Source organism: Puma concolor, chromosome E1 (genome assembly GCF_028749965.1).
Source record: "Puma concolor isolate L17-30 chromosome E1, mPumCon1.1.hap2, whole genome shotgun sequence".
Lineage (NCBI taxonomy): Eukaryota > Metazoa > Chordata > Mammalia > Carnivora > Felidae > Puma > Puma concolor.
The window spans coordinates 1400223-1418775 of record NC_141680.1 but is presented as its reverse complement, the minus strand read 5'-3'; positions in this window follow the sequence as shown (position 1 = coordinate 1418775).

Genomic DNA, 18553 nt, shown 5'->3' with positions numbered 1-18553 from the left:
CTCATCAGGTTCTCCAGCGATGGGTCGCTTTTCTCATGCCCTTCCCGGGCTCCGGAGAGGTCATCTGCGGTCTGTGGTCTCAGGGGAAGGTGACACTGTGACGCGATCGGGGGCAGGACGGGACCACCCCCTGGTGGTTTATCTCGTGACCCGGCACGAGAGCCCGGGAGAGCACAGGGCTGGCTCCGTGTGACCTCCACGCGGTCAGACGGAGGTCTCCCGGCCTCGCTGTTCGGAAAGGTCCCTGTCTGCAGCGGGGGAAGGGGATGCAGGGCCCCCTTGTGCACGCCTTCACACACACAGCGCCGAAGGGCTGTGCCACCTCACGTAACAGGCCTGGGTGCGCGTCCTCACCTACGCCGCGGGGACACCTCGTGATGCCGCACCCGGGGGATGGGATAAGGCAGCGGAAGTGGCCGGCTTCCAGCGGGGCGAGAATTTCCAGCCTCGCCAGCCTGACGTTGACTCTGGAGAACACGGCGATCACCCTGCCTGCCCGCCTGGTGTCCGGGTGAGGTGACCGTGCTGTGACGGAGCTCAGGTAATAGCCAAGGAGGAGCCTGAGTCGGCGAGAACAGGATTCCGGTCCCGACCCGAAGCCCTGGGGGCCTCCTGGAGCCGTGCAGGTGGGGGGACCCGGCGGTCACTGGGCCGTACCTGGGGCTACGGGCACTGCCCCTCGGCAGACCCCGGGATGGGAGGTACCAGCTGCAGGGCTCCCAGTCAGAGCAGGACCAGCGTCCCCTGAGCTCCCGACTCTCACCCATGCCAGGCCAGAGGCTGTCGGACAGACGGACTCAGGGGGGAGCACCAGGGGGAGGAGCCGGGAGGCTCCGGGCAGGGACCCCAACCTCCACCGGGATCCTGCCATCGGACGATGCTGGGGGACATCTGGACGTCCAGGCACGTGCGGTGGGCAGGCCCTGCTCGGGTGGAATTCCGGAGTCCTACCCGGATGGGGCGAATGTCATCGCTGGTCTGGGGGCCACATGGGCTGGGTTTGGACGTCGGGCTCAGGCCTGTTTAGTAAGGACGCATTGAATGAATGCCTACCGTGAGCCAGAGGTGGGGAAAGACGCTGGACAAGTAATTACCAAGGAAGCTAAATGCCACAGAACCGGCACTTCGGGAGCAGGGGTCAGAGAGGCTTCCACGTGTGTGTGCACCTGCACGGGTGTGCACGTGTGTGTCTGCACGAGGGTGCGTGTGTGTATGTGCATAAGTGAGTGTGCACGTGTGGGGAGAATTGGGGCATCGCAGGCTCCCTGACGCCCTGGAGACGCGGTGCCCACAGCCCACAGCGCAGGCCGGCCTGGGGGCGTCGGGCCCCACACGGGACACACAGAGCCGCTGTCCCGTTCCGCGCCTCACGTCCCCCGCCTCACGTCCCCCGCCCCCAGCCGGCCTCTAAGTCGCGGCAAGGAGGTGACGGACTTCAGGGCCCCGACGAAGGCAGCCCAAGCATAGGGGCAGTGAGTGGTTGAGAGCTGGGGAGGGACGAGCTCGGGGCGTCTTCCCGGCCTTGCCCAGCGCCACGGCCCCAGGTTTGACGACCCCCTGGCGGGCAGGGGGCTCCGGGCTGGCGGCAGGCCCTCTGCCGGGCCGGGTGCCCTGGCCCTGCTCCCAGGTGAGCCCCCAGGCCGCCTGCGTCCAAGCTGTGGCACCTCGTCACACACGGGGAGCCCCGGTCCCCTTCTGTCCCTCCCCCACTCCCTGCCCCGGTCACCCCCACCGGCTCCAGGAACACGGAGAAGTCTTTGAACGTCCGGATTCTCTGTGGGCTCGTGGCAGGAGGGACGGACATATGGAAATGAGCCCGTGCGACATGGCAGGGATTAACAAGACAGACTCGGGACTTAAGGGGTGACCTTCAGAAAGGTCAGAAAAAGGCTTTAGAGATGAGGTTAGGGTTAGGCTGGGTTTGGAAGGAAGAGTAGGAGTTTCCCAAGAGAAAGGGGGGGGGGTTTCAGATGTTCCGGAAGGATCTGGGCACAGCCTGTGTAAGGATGGAGGGAGCCCGTGTGACGGTCCCGGCCGGAGACGCAGGTGTCTGGGAGGAGGGCGGAGAGGGGCAGGTGGGAGACAGAAGTGGCCGTGGCCCGGGGAGGTGAGGCCTCCTGGAGTCCGGCAGAGGGGGGGTCAAAGGCCACGCTGGAGTGGGTGCAGGAACCGGGGCTTCAAGCGGAGCCGGGAGCGGCGGGCGGGGGCGCGGAGGCATCTGGAAGAATCCTGGCTGGCGGGAGGGCACTTTGCAAGTGATCTTACGAGACCAAGTGCGTCCTTTATTAAGACGGACGGTGACGTTCTGCCCGCTCGCTGTGATTTTGTTTATCTGAGGCCCCTTCCTTCCCCACATGGGACATAACACAGAACTGCAATTATTTCTAAAATCCTAAATTGGCTTCTTTTCTCTAGAAAATGGCCCTCGGTTCAGTTAATTCCTATCCTGGAGGAGCAGTGAGGTATCTGATCGGAAGAGGAGTCGAGGGCACGCCGGCGGGTCCCCTCGATTCTGTGACCGTAATCCAATTACACCAGCGGCGACGGGAAGCCGTGTGGGTGGGGCTCGGGGCCCGGGGCTGCAGACCCCGCGTGGGGGCCCCGCTCCGCACCCCGGGGCTCACAGTCTAACGGGGACGCAAGTCAACCAGTGACTCGTGGTAGCTGTGGGACTAACAGACGGACTGAGGCCCGCAGGTCAGGGACAGGCCGTCAGGTCGGGGAACACGGTCAGGGGCGTGGGGCCCGGACGGGGAAGAACTCTCCGGAGACGGCGGCAGGTTAAGCTGGATGACAGTGATCACCTACCTCTTGCCCTTTAATCCTTACGAGAAGCCCCGCACGTCGGTGGCCCCAGCCCGGGCGCCAGGACGAAGAAGCTAGAGCTCAGAGAGGTGGGTTTGCTGAGCACCAAGCACGTGGCCTGTATTCTGTGTGCACACGGTACCCCGTTTAATTTATTTCCTACGGGTACCTTGCAAGACAGACATTTTTATGCCCACTTTGCGGATGAGGAAACTGAGGCTCAGAGGGGTGAGTCAGCAGCAGAGCCAGGGCCCTGACCCAGATCAGAGCCGTGGCGGCTCCCTGGGACAGCACCCGGTGTGGCCAGAGGGGAGAACCCGGGGAGGAGGGGAGGGGCACAGAGGCCGGCCTGACTGTCGTCCTCTCTGATCCACGCTGGTATGGCCACTGGACAGTTTGAAGGCGACAGTAACATGACGTTGAAAAAGGGTCACCCTGGGGGCACCTGGGTGGCTCGGTCCGTTGGGCGTCTGACTTCGGCCCAGTTCGTGATCTCGCGGTTCGTGAGTTCGAGCCCCGCGTCGGGCTCTGTGCTGATGGCTCGGAGCCTGGATCTGCTTCAGATTCTGTGTCTCCCCCTCTCTCTGCCCCTCCCCTGCTCACGCCCTGTCTCTCTCTCCATCTCAAAAATACATAAGCATTTTTTAAAAGAAAGGTCCCTCTGGCCACTGTGGCAAACCGACACCGTGGACAAGGACATGTCCCCACTGACAGCGACAATCCGAGGGCAAGATGAGGGTGGCCTGGCTGGGGGCCGGCAGGCGGTCAGGACGTCACGTGAGGGTCAGCAGAGTTTGCTGGGACAGACACAACAGGAACAGACCTCCAGGAGTCCAGGAGCCCACAGGGTTTGGTCTGAGCGCCAGGGAAGGTGGAGGAGCCGCGAACGGAGATCCGCCGGCAAAGCAGGAGCTGGGCTTGGGGCGCAGCGAACGTCCGCGGCCCGTCTGTCCCTCTGGCTGCCACACGGTCTGCTACCCGGGCCAGAGCGGTTTTATGCTGCGCACCATGGCCCTGCACGCTGTGCCCTGTGCGTAAAATGCCCTTCCAGCCCATCGTCCACCCCGCACCCCACCGAGTCCTCAGCACCCGCCCGACTGCCGGTTAGGCGCACTTTGTCCACCCGGAAGGGCACGTGACCAGCTTTGAAAGTAAGTGCCTGCGTCTCCCCTGGGGCCCTGCGCCCCCGAGGGAGCCTCGTTTGTGTCCAGATGCGCGGCCTGGTGTAGAGGCTCCAAATAAGGCCTGGGGCATCTAAGCTACTTGCTCAAGCACTCCGAGCCTGGATTTCCCCGTGTGGAATGGGGTGACGGCGGTGCCTCTGTCCGGGTGTCGTCGGAGGGGTGAGGGAACCGGTTCCTGTAAGTGCCTGGCACTGGGCCTCGCGTACCGCCATCCCTCGGCAAGTGCTAACTTCACAGCAGGACGCGGGTTCTTCCAGTGGGGGGTCCAGGGGCCGCTTGGGGGTGACAGGGTCGGGGCCGCGGCCAGGGGGGAGCTGACTGACCCTGCAGGTGGCATTTTGAGGTCAGAGCAGGACGCGGCGACATGGGTCCCGCGTGGCCCAGAAGGGGGTCCCACACGGTGCAGCCCGAGCCGGCTCCCCCGTGTCCAACGTCTGCACCCGCTCGGTGCGAGATATCCCCCGGGCTCGGGAGGCCTCACCTTTCCGCACAATTTACAGTATCGACCCGCTAATCTTAGACACAGCGTCAGCGGGTGATGCAGGGAAGGCGGCCTTCCGGGGGCGTCCCAGAGAGCATGCCCGGTGGCCTCACTCACACACGGAGCCAGGACCCACGGACGCCGGCCTGGGCACCCACGGTGACCTGGTCGAGGGAAGGTGTCCCCGCCCAGGCGCTGGCCGGCGGGACCAGGCTCTCCCCTGGCCGGACACGGCCGCCCAGGCGCCTGACCCCTCCCCTGCCCTCACCTTTGTAAGCCGCCCTCCGAGCCTCTGCTGACTTCCTCCAGGCGGAGCCCCTGGGAGGGAGCCACCCGCCAGGCCCCTTCAGGCCTCATCTGTCACAGGGTCCCAGCGACCCGCCGGGCAGGACGTGTGTTAGGACGACCGCACCCGGGGCAGAGCAGGGAGCCTCTCAGGGCCCCACACAGATGCCTGAGATGGACACACCCTTGCTCCGGGACCGTGCCTGTCGGTCCCCAGACTGGGTCCCCGTCCTGGCTGACCCTGGGGCCAAGCAGCCCCCACAGCCGTGCGTCCAGCTCTGAGACCACATACCCCCGCCCGCACCCCCAGGGCGGCCGCGAGGAACCCGGCACTAACCGCACTGAGGGCCTCCGTCTGGGCACTTTGCTGGGTGCCACAGCCCCGCCTCGCACCCCGCTGCTCTCGGCATCCCTCCCCCTGCCCCCCGCCCCCCCACCCAGTGCTGCTGGAACCAGGGAGAAACACCTCCTTCCTCTCCCCACCCAGCCAAGCGCTTTGGGAAGCGGATGTCCTTGGTGCAGGCTCTAAACGGAGGGGTGAAGGCACCCGTCTTCCGGGCCGTTTTCTGGGGCGGGGTCATCTCACGGACTGACCCCCAGGGCTCTATTCCTCCCTTGACCCTGACAAGGTGGAGTCAGCTCAGACCGCGTGGCTCCAGCGTGTGCTTCCGTCCTCACCGGCCACGGGAGGAGGAGGCTTTTCCTCGGAGCCCTGCCTGGAGGAGGAGGCTGTCCCGCGGAGCCCTGGGGGTCAGGACAGGCTACGGGGCAGGGCCAGAGCTCAGGTCCTCCCTGTCGAGGCCGGGGTGGGCCTCTCCATGGGGAGGGGAGGTTTCCGAGGCGGGGAGCTGAGCCGCTGGAGTTGCCTTTGGGTTAAACCCAAAAGCAGCCCCGTCACGATCTCCCTCGTTCTCTTTTATTCGAGCTTTGCAAGAGACACAGCGAGAAATCGGTTCATTCATTCATTCATTCGTTCGTTCCCCGGAGAGCATGTGTGCGTGATTTAATACCCTTGGCCCCCTGTGCAGGGTGGGGGGACGACCCCGGCGCCTGGGATGCAGCAGCTGACCCAGACCGCCCTGCCCCCACCGTGCTCACCAGGGGCAGACAGGGGCGGCTCAGGGACAGAGCCCCGGGCCCTGCTGTGCCCGCTAGGTTACTGGACCCGGGAAGCGTTTCCAGGGGAAAAGAGTCAGCTCCAAGATAGAATAAGGCCACAGTCCGAAACTCAGTGAACTTTGGGGCACCCGAAAGCGGAGGGAAAAGGGAACTTTCCGATTAAGTCGCAACCACCCTGCTCGGAAGGCAGTTGCCATGGTTACCCCAGAGTCTCCGGGGCTTTGTCGCTTGGGCAGCGGCTGGTAGGTGCTGACCCGGGGCGAGCCCGCTGACAGGGACGGCGCGGGGTGCGCTGAGCCCCGGGGCCGCGAGCAGCAAAACCGAGGCTCCCCGTGTGGCGGTCACAGCCCCGGGCATGTGGGCCTTCCACCGAGCCTCACGGTGTCCTCGGGAAGGAGGTGTTATTCCCATATTACAGATGCGGCAGCTGAGGCCCCAGAGGCTCAGGCACTTGCCAGACGTCACAGCAGACGGCCGGGCCGATTCCAGGCCCCGGGACGGGCACGGCCTGCGCTCTTCAACGACAGGGACCTGGTAAGATGCCCTGGTGGCCTCTTACCGGAGCCTTCTCCTAGAGGGATGTTGGGTGTTATTCCCCAGCCGCTTGGGAGAGATGTGCCCCTGGACGACAGCAGAGAGGGTGTGAGGCCAGGCGGCTGCTGGTTCTCCCGTCTGGCCGACTGGCTCTGGGCGGGCCAGGACGGACGGACAGACGTTCTGTCTGGCTGTGTTCACCTGCTCCATCCATCCCAGCGTGCCGGGCCGGGGCCCCGTCATCTCTGGTCTGTCCCCCGCACCCGGGGCTCCCGGCATATTTGTAGTCACTCATCTATTGAAGCATCACGCACCACGTCCCTGCTGGGCACCGGGCCCCGAGCTGGCCCCAGAAACACGAGACAAAATGCCGGTCCCTGCCCTCCGGGCGCCCACAGTCTGCAGGGGGCGCACAGGGAGCCCCAGAGTTTTGCAAAACCAGGAGTTTTGCAAAGCCACAGCGAGCGAGGGCCAGCTTTACCTGGGGGGCGAGAGGGTTTACAAGAGGGTGGCTCTGGTCTGGGAAAGGAGGTGTGCACCCATCAGCTGGAGCTGTTCCGGACTGAGAAACCCACAAACCCCCTTGCGGTTGGACTGTGACCGCTACATGGTTCGTGTGGAACGCTCGCGGTCCTTTGGGGGGGGGGCTCGGGTGTGGGTGGTCTTGGGGACCCCTGGCCAGGACGGGTAATAGGACAGCAGGGAGAGACGGCATTCCAGGTACGGGAACCGCAGAGGCAAAGTCACGGAAGCAGGTGTGCGGTGGGGGGGAGGGGGGCGGTGGGCAGCGGGCAGGCAACGGGGGGGTGGGGGGGAGGCCGCGGCAGCGGCCAAGGAGGAAGGGACCCAGGTGACCCTTACAGACTCCCTGCCACCAGGCCACCGCCCCAGGGCCCCCGAAGGCTGGTCCAGCCGTCTTGTCTCTTCCTCCCCCACCCCGGGCAACGCCGGTGATGGTCTGAGGGGTCTGGCCCAGTGGTTCCCTACCCGGGCGGCTTTGTCCCCACCAAGGACACCCAGCAATCTGGGGGGGGGCACTACTGGCATCGAGTGTGTAGAGGCCAGAGATACTGCCGGACCCCCACCCCCCACAGTATGTGGACAGCGGCCACGGCCAAAGGTTCCCAGGCCCCACGTGTGGGTGGTGCCCACGCGGAGAAACCCTTCCCGGTTCCGCGCAGTCCCCGAGAACTTCTCGCAGGGACGGAAGCGGTCAGTGACTCCGCACCGTCTAACGTGGCCGCTGACCACACGTGGCACCTGAACCCTTGAAACGTGGCTCGTGGGGCTCAGGACCAGTTTCGATGTGATCTTAATTTGTGCCAGTAAACAGTGTGTGCGGCTCACGGCTGCCGTACGGAACCGAGCAGATGCACATGCCAAGCGAGATGCGTGGTTCTTGTTCTGTTCCCCGGGAACAGGGGGCGGCAGGGTCTTCCTGAGAACATCCTCTGGGAAGTGCAGCTTGGAAAGAGGGGCTTGGGGTCACCCGCTCACTCTGAGCCAGAAAATCCCGCCGCCCACGCTCTGAGGTTGAGCCTGGACCGGGGGCTGCACCTGCTGGAGGGGGTCGGGCTGGGGGCGGGGTCTGATTGGGGGCGGGGTCAGGACTGGGGCGGGGTCAGCTCTAGCAAACCACTCACCTAATAGCCCCAAAGCCGCCTTTTCCCCCTGGAGTCTGGCAGCAATAAACCCGATATGCTTGTCTTTATCTTTGCTTTTTATTTTAGTTTACAACTTGTTCAAAATCTGGGAGGGGTGCCATTTATTAAGAGTTTCCCGGGGCGCCTGGGTGGCGCAGTCGGTTAAGCGTCCGGCTTCAGCCAGGTCACGATCTCGCTGTCCGTGAGTTCGAGCCCCGCGTCGGGCTCTGGGCTGATGGCTCGGAGCCTGGAGCCTGTTTCCGATTCTGTGTCTCCCTCTCTCTCTGCCCCTCCCCCGTTCATGCTCTGTCTCTCTCTGTCCCAAAAATAAATAAACGTTGAAAAAAAAAAATTAAAAAAAAAAAAAAAAAAAGAGTTTCCCCCGGGGGGGGGGGGGGCACCTGCGTGGCTCAGTCCTCTGGGTGTCTGACTTCAGCTCAGGTCATGATCTCGCGGTTTGTGGGTTCGAGCCCCATGTCAGGCTCTGTGCTGACAGCTCAGAGCCCAGAACCTTTTTCGGATTCTGTGTCTCCCTCTCTCTCTGCCCCTCCCCTACTCACGCTGTCTGTGTATTTCTCAAAATAAAGAAATAAACTTTAAAAAAAAAGCTTCCACAAAGATCCTCATTATTTGTTCCATTAGGAGGTGATAATAATAATAATAATAATAATAATAAAGACTGGAATTCAAGAAGCCAAACACATACACGGAAGGTTTGGGACAGCCAGAGCCTGTGGCTGTGACCTTGGGCAGGGCACTTTGACCTAGCTGGTTTCTGGAAGCTCTCCTTAGGCTGGACGGTTGCCTTTCTTCTGTGCCGGCAGAAAGATTGCGCCTCAGGCCAGGAGCTGTGCCCGCTGTGTGCGCGGCTTCTGATGCACAGCAAAACTCGGGATCTGGGAGCGCCCTCGGGAAAGCTAGGAGCTGCTCCCCACCTGGCTTTGGCCCAAGCTGAGCAAACAGGGAGTAAAGGTGGGGCCCACAGATCTGCACTTGAGCAGGCAGCCGGCCCGAGGACCCGCCCTGGGGATGCTGGTGCCCCGGCCGGGGCGGCTCGCGGCTGGCTGCCAAGGGGGTGGAGGGACGCGGGCTCACGAGGAGGAGGGGGGTTTCAGAAGCCGGGCCGGGGGAGGAGGCGTTCTTCGGGGTGGGGGCCCGGGAGCCGGTCGCACGGGAGCCTGCATCCCAGGCCGCGCGCCGGGTCCGCTTAGTGGACGCCCTTTCCCGGCCCTCACACCCTCACCTCGGGGGACCGCTAGGGTCGAGGTCCGGAGACACCGTTGGTACCAAGAGCCCCCGGCCACCGTGGCGCCCTCGGCTCAGGGGGTCACGGCCGCCCGTCAGGTTCTGTTACTCTCTCCGGTCTTTGGACCCAAGGAAATAACCGAGCAGCGTCTCTGCGCCTCCGGCATCTCCAACCGCGGCCACGAGCTGAGGCCCTGCCGGGAACGCCGTGTTTCCCGCGCCCCTTGCGCGCCCTGCCCTCCGGCCCCAGCGAATTTAATTCTGCTCCTTTAATCATTTCTGGGAGTGTAGATTCTGTTGGGCGAGCGGGTTGCCTCCTGCAGAAATCAACCCGAATCCCGGAGCCGCACGCCACACGTTCCAGAAGACGGAGCCCTGGTCGCTTGCGAACGAGCGGGGGACGGAGGCCGCGGTCGCTCTGGAGGTGTGTGGGGGGGGGGGGGCGGACGGACCCGCCCGAGCGTGCAGGGCTGGGGCTGGGCGGGCTCCCCGGGACCCTTCACACGAACTTCCTGCCTGACATTGCACGGTGGTCCCGGCACGAGCCCCTCCCCCATCACCCACGCCTTCCTTCGTTCAACAAAACGCGTGTTCCGGGCACTGGACTGGGTGGCGGAGAAGGCGCAGGCGAGGAGCGCGTGGTCCTTTGCGGCCCTCCAGGGAAATACAGGCGTGTGTGGAAGACAGGCGTGGCGGGCGCGAGGCATCCTGGAGCGTAAGGTGGTCCTTCGGTCTGGGCTCCGCTGAGAGCACCTGACCCTGGGGCGGCGCTCAGGCCTCCCTCCCTCTGCAGGACCTTGAGACCGGATGGGGGACCTCCTCCCGGTCGGTAGAACCCGCAGGAGAAGTCAGAGGGCTGTGAGCTAACGCGTTTTCCCTTGTGGCCGCGTTGAGGAAGACGCCGGTGTGGGGGGACCCTCGTTCACACACGACCGAGAGCTGCGAGGCGACAGCGTTAAAGCAGGTGCAGGCCTGCAGCCCGGACGCCCGCATCTCCACTCCCTGCCTGGGGCTCGACAGGGAGCGCGGTGGGTGTCGCGGTCCCACTGAGGGCAGGCTGGGCCTTTTGTGCAAGCCCGGAGGGTTTGGATTTCACCCTGGAGGAGCCGGGGGGCCGGTGAAGGATTTTGAGGTACTGGCGATTCCTCCTGAGTGTGTGCTCACACAGAGCCGACGGCCGTGGGCGCCACGAGGGCGAGGGTACCGTTGCTGGTCGTGATTCTGACGGCGTGGTCCTCGAACACGGGCCGCTTGGGAAACTCTTGACTTGGTTGAGGGCCCGGCCAAGGAAGTTCAGAGGCTGAGGTGGGGGAGAGCACCCACTTAGGGGATGCTGAATCCATTAACACGGTATTTTTGAACAATTGTCAGCTGGAGGAAAATATTTAAATAGAAGTCATTAGTGAGCATATTTCTGAAGCCGACAGTGTCTAATAAGCCAAAATTGCCTTCCCTAAAAACGAAACCTATTGAAGATTTTCAGCCCCCTTTCTGAACTGCTCAGTAAGGGAGGGGAAAAAAAAATCCATCGCTCTCCCTGGATTGAAATTGCTGAAAGGTAGGAGTTGATTTCTGGTTAGGCATTGTCCGACCACGGTGATACAAATCAGCCCTTAGGATAATTTATATCTCGGAGAGGAGTTCGGAAATGGGTCTGCTCGGAGCTAAAAGCATCGTAAATAAGCTGGGTTGGGCGGCTGTGCGGCCGCACCAGCTGCGGTGGGGATTGATAGACCCGCCTCCCAGCCTCCCCGCCCCCCTGCCCCCCCCCCCCAAGCTCAGGGCTCAGCCCGCCCCGCCTGGGCCACGTGCTGCCACCCCAGCCGGGCCACGCCCTCCTGGCCTGGTCTCCTCCTGGGAGACGGGACCCATCCACCCTGGGGCAGGGACAGAGTCAGGACCTCTGGACGGCCGGGCAGGCGCTCCCACTGGTGTCTCACTGGGACGCGGAGGGACAGACCAGCAGAAGAGGACCCCACGTCACCGGTAAGAATGAACTACCAGTGTTACGATCACAACACACACACACACACACACACACACACACGCCATACATCTGTGTGACTGCGCGTGCAGCCATACACGTGTGCACCTCTGTGTATCGACTCACGTGGCCGCGTGGGCTCACGAATGCACGCTCGCGGGAGCACGCCTGCGTGTGTGTATGTGTGTGCCTGCGTTGGGATTGGGGGCACCCAACCCAGCCTGGGGGAGTCAAAGAATTTAACCCAGGGGCTGACGGTCGCGTCTTGGGTGGGGCTGACATAAGGTGGGTAGCAGGTCTGGCTGGATCAGGCCTGGTCTGGTTCATGGGTCCCCAACTTGCAGGACCTTGAAGGACCCCTAGTGGGAGTGACTTGGTCAGATCTGCAGTTTAGAAAATATAAACACCCGCGCCTGAGGGGAGATTAGTTTTCTCCCAACTTTTCCCTCAGAGAAGATTCCTTCCGAAGTCTGTAACAGACAGGACGCTGCCTCGGTTGTTGGGAAAAGCAGGGCCGTCTAGGGAAAGATGTGGTTGCCCGAAACCCCTCAGTCTGGCCACAAAAAATGGAAGGAGATGAGGAAATTGAACACAGATGGAGTAACCGATGATTCCTGGGAGTCTGGCCCCGGAACTGTCGGTGTCACCGTAGGCGAAACTCTGGGAGGTTATCTCTGCAGAGCGCGTTGGAGAGGTGGGTTCTGAGGAGATGGTCCCCGTGACGGGATGAGGGGCCAGGCCTGCCGTCAGGGAGGGCAGTCCCGGGGCGTCGGGGCGGCCGCGGCTGGACGCGGGCTCCAGGGTAGGGTCTGGGAGACGACGGGGCCCGACCTCGGGGCGGGAGGCAGGGCCAGCGGGCCCAGCGCCTGCAGGGGCGCGGGTGGCTCCGAGGTGCCGTGTTCACTTGGAGACGGCCCCGTCTGCCTGCAAATCCAGGTGACAGAGACTTAGTGGCTCCTGGCACTTGCTGTCACTTTCCATTTCCCGGCTCCCTGGAGCTGGGTGGGAGCTGGGTGGAGGTGCGTCGAGAGCCTGACGGCCACCTGAGCCCTGTCATCGCTCCCTCGGCGCGGCAGGCGGGAGGCGGGGGGGGGGGGCGGAGAGGGGACGGGGGGGGGGGGGACCAGCCGGGTCGGCCTCACCTGGGGACTCCAAGGAGGCTTGGTGGCTACAGAAATGTCTGGAACTCAGCCTGAGACTCTGTGGGTCCAACTCATACACACAGAACCAAGAAGAGAGGGTCCCACACGCCCGCCGCGGTTGTCATGACAACAGGCAGCCTGGGTCAGGACCCCCGCCCCCCCTTCCCCACAGGTCCACCCTGCCCCCGCCCACCTGCCAACGGGTACCTCTCAGCTCCCTCCACCCCCCCCCCCCAGTCTCCAGGTTTACTCCCGCCCTGGCCTGGCCGCCCACCCACCTGCGCGGCCCTCATCCGGGAACCGCCCTCGGGCTCTCCTCTGTCCTCGCTGCTCTGTCACCTGGTGCAGGACGGGCAGCAGGCCTGTCCGAGCTACACACACACCCCCTCCCCGCGTCGGGCGCACCCCTGCCCGCATCCCATCCACGGAGGATGGCGGACGCCTCCAGGTTCCGGGGAAGCCGCGTTCTCGAACCTCGGCCCTGCCTGTGGGTCTGAGTCTGGCGTCCAGGGCGGACGCGAACGTAAAAGGGCCCGAAGGAAGATATAACTGCAAAGTGTCGGAGCGTGCGGGGAGGACAAGAAATGACAAAGTCACGGGTGAGGCGGGCGGCTCCGGGCTGAGGACCCCAGGGGCCTCGTCTCCTCCTTCTCTCCACTTCTCAGATGGGAAAACTGAGGCTCCGCGAGGCGAGGGGCTCTGCCTCGGACGCACAGCACTCGGGGAGCGGGGCAGGCGGGGCACGGTCTCGCTCCCCTTCACAGCAGGTCCCTCCCTCGGGTCCCCTGGGGGTCACGCGCGGAAGGAAACAGAAGGAACTAGGACATGGCGGATGCTCTGTCCAGGTAACTTGGCCTTGTGCTCCTGCACGTGTCCCGCCTGGAACAGCTTTCTCCCGATGGCGGGCTGGCTCTCTCCTCGGCCTGTCCTCCGAGGTCCCTCCATGCGGCCCAGGGCCTCTCAGACACAAGCAGCCATCCCCCCCCCGCCCCGTCCCTCCCGGGTCCCTGGGGCTCTGGCGGTGACATCGGCCGCGTCCTCTGTGAGTTAGCATTGTCCTCCCACAACGTTCCTTCATCTCCGACACGGAGGGCGAGCGCGTGCGTGTGGCCACGAGGCGGCCGCACGGGGAAGGGGCCAGAAGCCCCTCTGGGCGGAGAAGTGACGGTGGCCGCGTGCCCGCAGGCGGGCAGGTGAGTGGACACAGGGACGGGGCCCCGTGGGGGTGGGGGATGCGCCCCTCGCAGCCACGGAAGCCAGCCGTCCACGGGTGGCCCTGCAATCCGGGCTCAGCCACTGCAACAGCCCGTGTCGTGGGGGTTCGAGGAGGAGGGTGTAGAGCAACGTCCCCGGCAAACCCGGGCTCCTCCCACCGCCAGCCGGGCCCAGCGGGAGGCGGAGAGCGGGACGGGTGGTTGCGGGTTCACACACACACCCCTGTGCCTCCTACCTGGCCCCCGGGTCCCGCATCCCAGCCGCTGCCGGAGCACGGGCCGCGGGGACGCCGGCGGGCGCTGGCGGGCCGGGAGCGTGCCCTTGACACCCCCACGCACGTGGCGGCCGGCGCTCGTGAGGACCTCGCTGACCCCGCGCGGACCCTCGGGGTAAAGAAACCACGTGAAGGCCCATACGCCAACAGCAGTTTCTTCTGCACGAATAGACCTTATTTTCCGACACGTGTCAGCGGGAAGGGGGCCCCCGGGGGTACAGCCGGGGCCGCCCCAGAGGCCGGCTTCCCCTGCGCTCTGCCCCCTTAGAGGGCCGGCCGGCCCCCGCGGCCTCGCCATGGCCCCTTCCCTGTGCCGCGGAGACTCCCGAGGGCCGGGCGGAACCCAACAACCCCTTTCGTGGACAGACTTCCCCTCTTTGGAGGCTCGCTGAGGCCACTGTGGCCCCTCGTCTTGGGAGAGGCGGGCAAACAGGCGATCCCGCGGGGGTCTGCGTGCGCGGAGCGGGCCCAAGCAGTCCAGGGCGCTGCAAAACCCGCGCATCCACCCCTTCCGAGTGCTTCCAGAGGGTCCCTCCCGGTCTCCTCCCTCCATCCCCGAGGCAGGCTGCCTCCCGCGACGACGCCGGGAGCGGGACGCGGCCTCGAGGACCACTCCGGGCGGTGGGGCCGGGCGCCGTGCCTCGTCATCCGACCGCCACCCCGTGGCAGGGGGCTGCGGCACGGGGGGGGGGGGGCGTGCGTACCCCACCCCCCGGGGTCTCCCAGGCGGCGGGCAGGACCCCACGGACGACGGCCAGGCTGGACCTAAACGGGGATCAGTCTGTGACCTGAGCAGGAGGGAGCACTACCTGAATTCCTGAGAAGAACCACGGCGACCACCGGGGACCCGGTCAGATTCATTAAAAAGATGTCACGCTAGACTTACCGCATTTTTAAAAATCAATCAATTATTTATTTAATAAATATTTAGCGAGGGTGCCTATGTGCCCAGAATTCAGCTAGACCCTGAGAGCAGAGTTCTGAACGAGACAGAGAGCTCCCTGGCTCCGTGGTGGCGGGAATTCGGGAAGGAGGCGACAGACAAGAACACAGGCGCCCCAGGTCACAGGGGCCACCCAGGAACTGGACGGCCAGGCGGGGGCTCCCTGGGGAGGTGCTCGCAGCAGCCTCGTAGGTCGAGAAAGCACCCACACGTGGCGTTTCCGGATCGCAGAAGCTCGGGAGGAAGCCCTCCATACGCTATTTGCTAAAATGCGCTGCGGGCTCATCCTGCGGCAGACCGCGTGCGGCTCGGGCCGCGAGCATTCCGCCGGTCCTCCCAAGAGCCCGGCAACAGGTGCGTTTTGGAGATGGAGACAGAGAGGCTCAGAGAGCTGGCGACTTTCTCAAGGTGGTGGTGGGGGGGGAGCCAGGACCCGCCCCCACCTGGGCTTGTCACCCTGAGGCCGGCGACGACCAGGGCGCCTCCGTCAACGGGGGGGGGGCAGAGACGCGGGGCTGACGGCTCCCAGGTGACCGAATGCGTGTTTCCCGAGGTTGAGGACCAGGCGCCGTGGCGGTGGCTCCGGCTGGGCCTGCAGCCCCGCCCTGCCCACTGGGGTCAGCGATCTGAGTGAGGGCTCCGCCGGCCAGTCCGGGTCCAGCCTCCTCTGCTGCCACTGGCGGCCTCGCAGCAGGCACGGCAGGTTCCCTGAGCCTCCCCCAACACGCGGCGTGTTTTGTGCCTCCTACCTTCACACGGGGGGCCCCCTGCCTGGACCGGCCCCTGCTCCCTGTACCCCAGAGAGTGTTCTCTTCTCCCTTAGGAGGCAGCTGAGATGCCACCTCCTCCATGGAGCCTTCCCTGAATTCCTCCTGACTTGGTGACATGTAGCCATCACCCCGCTTGCTCTTTGCTACTGCCGGAGGACAGCGCCGACCAAGTGGCGATGTGGTGAGGCTGCGAGCACCCAAACGATACAGCAGACCTCCTCCTCGGTGGCACATTCTTGCTTCGGGTGTGTTTCCTGGTCCAGGTCTTCACTGGACACTCGGTGAAGGTTCTTCTCAGAGTCTCCGGCATTCAACACAAAATCTAACACAGTGGGTGCCCTGCTCAGTGAGTAAGTGAGAAGATGTGTGGATGCATGGATGGATGGGTGGATGGAAGGAAGGAAGGCTGGCTGGTTGGATGGCTGGATGAGTGGATGGAACGATGGATGGATGGTGGAGGGATGGATGGATGGATGATGGAAGGAAGGAAGGAAGGAAGGAAGGAAGGAAGGAAGGTTGGATGGCTGGATGAGTGGGTGGAATGATGGATGGATGGATGATGGATGGAAGGAAGGAAGGAAGGAAGGAAGGAAGGAAGGAAGGAAGGAAGAAGGAAGGCTGGTTGGATGGCTGCACGAGTAGATGGAACAATGGATGGGTAGATAACCCAGCAGATGATAGGAAGCTAGGAGGCAATGTGGATACTTGGGGTCCAATCACTGGGATCCACAAAGAGAGAAGCAGATAGAATCAAGAGCCAAACACGGTGGGACTGAGATGCGAGCCGACGGTCTGGTCCCCGGTCCCAGACCTGCAGGGGACTGGGAGGTGGTGCTTCACTGAACGGTACCTGGACACGTCAGCACCGCTGTGGGTCCATCAGAGAAGCCCCCCGTGGTATTAGGGTAACTTCCGAGACACGGGCTGAGATGACGTGCAGATAGGTGTCGAACAGTCCCGGCGATGCATACGTGACAGTTGCGAGGCAGAGCTGGACGGGGGGTTGGGAGCGGCTCCCCCATCAAGCCTAGTCCAAGTGGCCCCCTCATGTGCTCTGATCTGTCACCACTGCCACAGAGAAGGACCTCATCCCGGCCCTGAAACGCTCCCGGCCATCCGCACCCCTTACAGGTGACCCAAGCTGCGTAGCCCACGCCTTCTCAACCACTTCCTGGATCCCACCACCCTCCTCCCTTCTCCGCATCCCTCCAGAGTCAGCAGGTGCTCCTGTCTCCCACACACAGGCGGTGCGCGTCCCTGGAGGGCTTTGCACAGCAGGAGCGGTGTGGCATCGGGCACGGAAATGGCACAGACGCCCAGCAGGCTTTTTCCTTCTCTTTCCTGAGGCAGCTCTCCTCCCGGCCGCAGCCACGTCACTTCTCCGCTAAGCTCCCCTGGGCTCCGCTCGCTGTGGGCCTCGGACACTCGTCCCCCTTTGGGCCCCGGGCGCTTCCTCTGTAAAGTGGCCGCAGGAAGGCAGCCCCTGACTCACTGTGCGATTCCAGGGACGTAACGGGCAGGAGGGAGCCTGGGGCGGCGTCACCAGCAGGACACGGGCGCAGTCACGCGCACGCGGTAAGGGAGACGCACGGGGCTGTTCTGCAAAGCCAGGAATGCCAGGGCGGCACAGGATGCGTCTGTCACCCCTGCCACCCTCGCCCGATGTCCCCAGGGCTCCAGAGGGGGCCGACTCTCTTCTGACTCCGGGGTTTGGCCTGCTAGCTGTGTGACCTTGAGCAAGCCCCTTTCCCTTCTGGTTGCCACCTGGCTGACCGCCATGAAGCGGGGCTCCCACTGGTCCCCGGCCGGGCCAATCCTTATCCCCCTGCACCTGTTGAAAACAGGCTCCTGGGAGCCTCGCCAAGCAGCTCTGCCCCTAGCGGTCATCAGAGGCACGACGCTCCCTCTCAGGAAGCCGGGTTAGAGCCACACCACCAGAGCCCTACCAGCCGCACCGCCTGTGCGGGTCCTCAGCCTCCTGGAGCATCTGGGCGGCCGGCCCCGGGTGAGGACGGGACCCGCCGATGCGCCCACAGGGGTGGCCCCGTGGCTGGGGGACTGTGGGGAGCAGGGGCAGGGGGACGCTTGGAGGGGAAACGCTCAGGGTTGGACCCAGCCCCGTTTCACGAGGGGGATTGTGGATAGCAGTGTAGAGGCACACCTGTCCGCCTCCGAGCGTGCGTGCGTGCGCGTGTGCCTGTGGGGTGGCCCAGTGTGACCACACAGGAGTGCGCCGGTCAGCTGACCCCGGGTGTGTGGCCCTGCTTCCGTGGGGCACCCTGTCAGGGCGTGGGTCAGTCCCGGGGGTCGTGCCCTGAGTGTGCGGGGGGCGGTGGGGGGGGAGGGATGGTGTCCGTGTGTTCGCCCGCTCCTGGGCTGGCGGTTGTGTGCGCGGCTGTCCCCGCCTGTCTTGTGCACGAGGGCGTCCGCGGCCAGATGTGCGTGGGACGGTGGCCCCGCGTGTGTCTGTGCGACCCTGTGTGTGTGCCTGCCACGGCGTCCCGGGCTGTCTGCGAGCGAGCGGGACAGAGCCCGGTGTGTGTGCGCACACGCGCGCGTGAGAAAGCGTGGCTGTCGGCGTGGCCCGGGGGCCGGGATTCAGTGTCTGCACCAGACGGTGCGTCTGTCCCTGTGTGTCTGCGACCGAGTGAGCGTGGCAGCCCGGCGAAGCGTGTGCGCGCGTGCCCCGCCCGCCTGCCCGCTCCCTCCCGCGGGCCCCCGCCCCCAGCACGACCCCTCCCACGCGGCGGGCCGAGCGGGCGCCTCTAGGACCCGGCGGCGGCCGGCCGCTGTCCCCGGGCCGCGCGAGTGAGCATGTGCAGAGCCCGCCCGCCGCCCGCCCGCGCCGCCCGGTCGCCCGCAGCCCCGGAGCCTGGTGGCGGCGCCCTGTGCCCGGAGGGGGGGGGGGGCGCGTCGGGCCGCTCGCGGC